Source organism: Octodon degus, unplaced genomic scaffold, assembly GCF_000260255.1.
Source record: "Octodon degus isolate 3935 unplaced genomic scaffold, OctDeg1.0 scaffold00013, whole genome shotgun sequence".
Taxonomy (NCBI): Eukaryota; Metazoa; Chordata; class Mammalia; order Rodentia; family Octodontidae; genus Octodon; species Octodon degus.
In genome coordinates this window covers 11,585,736-11,590,346 of record NW_004524589.1, presented here as the reverse complement: position 1 = coordinate 11,590,346, position 4,611 = coordinate 11,585,736, and the positions used below count along the sequence as shown (strand labels likewise).

Here is a 4,611-nt window from a genome sequence, read left to right as displayed (position 1 = left end):
GTTCATACAAGACTTATTGGTGGTTCTGGAGTGTTACTAGTGTCATTATTACAAAAAGGAATACCTTTGCATTGCTGTTCCTCTGTAATTAACTTCCACTTTTCCAAAAGAACGTATGGAGCTCACCACGGTGGCCTTTATCTAAGCATTCACCCCAGACTCCTTAACTATTAGACTCTGGCCTGTAGGTAATTCTTAGTTGTCTGCAGCAATCCAACACTGACTAATGATTTAAATGTTATGAAATAAGAATATTCATTTCATCTGTAACAATTTATGAAACAGTTGTATGAACAATTTGCAAGTATTGGGAAATTAAAGCAAGTCTCCATAAACTCATGAGTCACAGAAGAAATTTCAGTGAAATTATAAGATACCTTTATAAAAGTGAAAATGCGATATATTGAAAGTTAGAAGATCAGCTAAGGCAGTGCTTAAGCAGAAACACGTAGCATGGAATTTATTTTAGAATCCATTGTACGGCCAAATAAATGAACTATTTATAAACCATGGGAAACATAATACAGTGTAAATTAATCCCAAATCAAGTGGAAAGTGGGAAAACATGAGAGCAGGAGTAACTTCTTTAATTTAATATAGACAAAACAGGAAAACAGTGAAAGAAAACCTTATTCTTTGAAGAAAGTGGTGAAACAATAGCAAAATTTACCACACACATGCACACACACACACACACACACACACACACACACACACACCTCACATGCAAACTCTTCCTGTCAGGACTGAAATAGAATATTCTAACCATATATGAATCGAAATATGATGAAGTAGTATTATGAAAAACATTCAGGACCAAAAATTTGATAACGTGGAAGAAATGAGGCAAATCCTTTGAAGTCATGAGGTAGCAAAACATATTTCAGAAGAAGTATATTATAGAACAATCCAAAGTCGACTATGGGTGTCATAGTTACTTTTTCATTGCTGGGACAAAATATTCAGCAACACCCCCAGTATGACTGGTAAGGCTTGCATGATTGTAGAAATACATGCATGAGGCAGATATATCAAACAGTTGGGAGTTCTGGCTTGGGAGTCTATTCCCACCACCAAGCATTGAGAGGAGTGAGCATGAGTTTAAACAAGAAAGGTTTATTTTAGCCCACAATTTGTAGATGTTTCTTTTCTTATTCAGCTGTCTCCAAGGCAGGGCTTCATGATACACGGGTATGGTGGAGAAAACATGGTGAATAGAGTGGCAGAGGGGCAGCAAAACACTTTCCCCTTTTGATTCCATCCAGGTGACAAGCCTATTGGTTGGTGACACTCAAGCCAGGGGGACCTTCCCTCTTCAGTAAACCCAGCATCCACATCCAGAGCTGTGCTAAGCCAATCAGTGGGCTAATTCAGTGTCACACACCCATGATGCAGCATCCTCTCTGAAGCTCCACCTGTGAATGCCTGAGGCTCTAGGGTGGAGGTGAATAATGATGGGCAGTATGCCCAGTAGGCCGTTTGCATCACTGGAAGTCACGAGCACTGCTTTCAGGAGTCGTCTCTGGATGTAAGCCATCACAACGATCGTGGCTGATCTTGTGTGTCAGTTAGGTTGATTTGAGAAATCTCTAGGAAATTAGTAAAACAAATTTCTGGATTACCTGTAAGGATGTTTCCAGAGATAATTCACATATAGAATGGTGAACTGATGGTAGTATGGCAGACTCAAAAGTGGATGAAGGTGGGTGTGCTCAGAGCAGGTGGCTTGAAGAATGGTTTCTCTGTTTACAACACTCCCAAAAGGAATTTAGGGTCACTGTGACAGGGGCACAAAACTTGTGACTTCCCTTTGAGCAAATGTCCCACACTTGGACTCCATACACCTCTGGAAAGTACCAATGGGACAAGGCTCTACAGCGATTCATGAGGGAGGGAGGTACTTTGAGCCTGTCCACTAATCCATGGTGATCCATGGTATCCTGGAAGTAAAGACTGAATTTCAATTTTCAATAAGTTAAAAGTAATAATTTGTAAAGATGGTTAAAAGAGGAATCCTGTCAGTCACCCTTCTCAGTTCTCTTCCTCCCGTCTACAGCGTGCATCTCTTTGGTCCCTCATGAGCTCCCGTGGTGATTATTTGCTTTACCATGGACCAGAAGCAACAGCACCAGGCAGCTATGTACTAAAGCCAGAAGACAAAACAAATGATTTTCTCAGGAATTTTATCACAGTGAGGAAAAGCTGACCAATAAAATTGAGTCAGACAAATCTTTTTCAAGATTGTTTAGAAAAATTACACAGGACACCCATAGAATTGCACTGTTAAATTCTACAATATAATTTTTAAATTATTCAAAACACAAGAGGAATATTTTTCAGTTTATTTTATGATGTCAGTGTTAACTCATACCGCCAGTGTAAAAGTTAAAAAAAAGAAAAAATACAAACCAATACATTCATTAATATGATTATAGAAATTATTAACAATAAAACAATAAATCAATATAAAGGAGACATACATACATATATGAAAGATTGTGTTTAGAATTGCTAAGGACTGAAAGACTAACCAAATATTCCGAAGTCAGTGGAATTCACCATTTTAACATAGTTCAGAATAATATTTATATAATTTCAATAGATTTAGGAAAGGACTATCTAGCCCCTGAATGTGGAAATAATGCTCAGTAAATTGAAAATATAATTTAATTCCTTAACTGATGTTATTAGATAATGAAAGACTGAGAAAAATTTTTGAAACCTAAGGAATAAGGCGAAGTTATGGGAAGGAAACTTAGGGTCCGAAGGAGCAGAGAGGGAGAAGGGTAGGGGATGAAAGATCAACAAACAAAGAGACAGATGTATAGCGAAACACACAGAGAGAGAAAGGAAGGGAGGGAGGGAAGGAGAGCGAGAGAGAGGAAAAAAAGAGAGAGAGATGCCTATAAGGCATGCATCATCTTTTCATAATTGTGATCATTTTCTTACTGCAAACACGTAGTAAGGAAAAAAAATAATAAAGCAAAGTTATGTATCTCATAACTCCCATTCATTACTACAGCTAAGGTTTTGGCTAATAAGAGTGGAAAAAATGTGAGTTGGAGGAGAAAAGTAAAAATCTCAGAAATTCATGTCAATTTGATTTGTCCATGTTATAAATTCAACGGAATCTATACAAACATCTCCTAAACGCCATGGCAGTTTGGAAAATGTAAGAGATAAGGAGTTTAGCAAAAGCATATATCAACTCAATGTTGAAATAGCAGTTGATTGGTAAATATTACTTGTGAAAAATTAGTTCGGAAATTTATACAGAAGGTAAAGAGCTGGGCACAGTAGCCACATCTGTAATCCAAATTATTCAGGATGCTAAGGCAGGATGGAAGTTCCAGTTCAGCTTGAGTGGGTTAGAGAGACAGTTTGTCAGTGTAAAATACAGAAAGGAAAGTAACTGGATGGTTGACCAGTTGCCTTGCATGCATGAGGGCCTGTATTTAATCTATAGTACTCCTTACACCTGCATATACACACATGCACACACACTTCAGGACAAACAAGAAAAGAAAGTGAACACATTCAAAAAGACAAAAAACAGCAAAAATTGTTTCATAAGAGGAAAATAAAGTTAAAAGACTGCATAATTTTCATACTACAATGATCTGGGAAACACATAGGGAAACAGCCAGAAAAGGATTTATGGAATATGAAATACAGAACTTTAAAATCATCTCACACAACATGGACAACTTATCTTCAAGGGCACAAAAGCAATTCAGAAAAGATTAACTTCTTACAAAAATTTGGCCTTTACATCTGTATGAAAAAAGAAAAGTCTAAACAAATACAAAAAATGCATGTCATGTGCTTTCTAAATATCAGAAATGGACAGAATTGTTATGATAAAGTGATTTGAATTTTATGAAATTCATTCAACAATGTTCTTTCTACAAGCATACTAACATTTGCTTTTCCATTTGCAGGGTTTTTAAGAGCACTGTATTCTCTCATATGAGTATATTCTTTCTCTTAATTCAATGAATAGAGAGGTTTGTTCTAATAATGTTTGAGACACGATATCAGATCTGCATCTTGTACAATGAATAACCACTAAGACAACAATATGCAATGTATTAATTATTGAAAATGTACTAGTAATCTGTTGTGAAACTGTCTCATTGCTATTTGTTTCTCAATAAAAATTTTTTAAAAAATTTACATTAGCTTTTTTTAACTTAAGCCTCAGAATTTATTTTTTATTGTTTGTTTTTTATTATTTTTATTCATTTTAATGAGAAAAAAGACAAATACTGGTGAAAAACTTTCAAACAGGTTAGTAAGACCTTTATAATAATTAATACATTATATATTGTTGTCTTCATAGTAGCTATTCAGAGGACAAGATGCAGACATGATATCTTGTCTAAAAAATATTAGTACAAACTTTTATTCTCAGTGAACTAAAAGAAAGTAGCTCAATATCTATCCTAACTCTCTTGTGCATACAAATATATATATATATATTTCCTTCCCTCCCTTTTGTTTTGCAACAAAACTGTCATTTATTTACATGTCTGTGAAGTTAATAACACATTACACTAGGTTGCCTAGCAGCTGATAGCTGACCTTAACCAGACAGGATGTGCATCTCAG

The 4,611-nt window shown here is 35.6% G+C and overlaps 1 non-coding gene across 1 annotated transcript; it reads left to right on the top strand.

Moving 5' to 3' along the window:
• The first annotated feature begins 1,703 nt into the window (after positions 1–1,703).
• LOC111815281 lies at positions 1,704–1,831 on the top strand. The gene has a single exon (XR_002820002.1). It is a non-coding gene; the product is annotated as a small nucleolar RNA SNORA11 (small nucleolar RNA).
• The last annotated feature ends 2,780 nt before the right edge of the window (positions 1,832–4,611 follow it).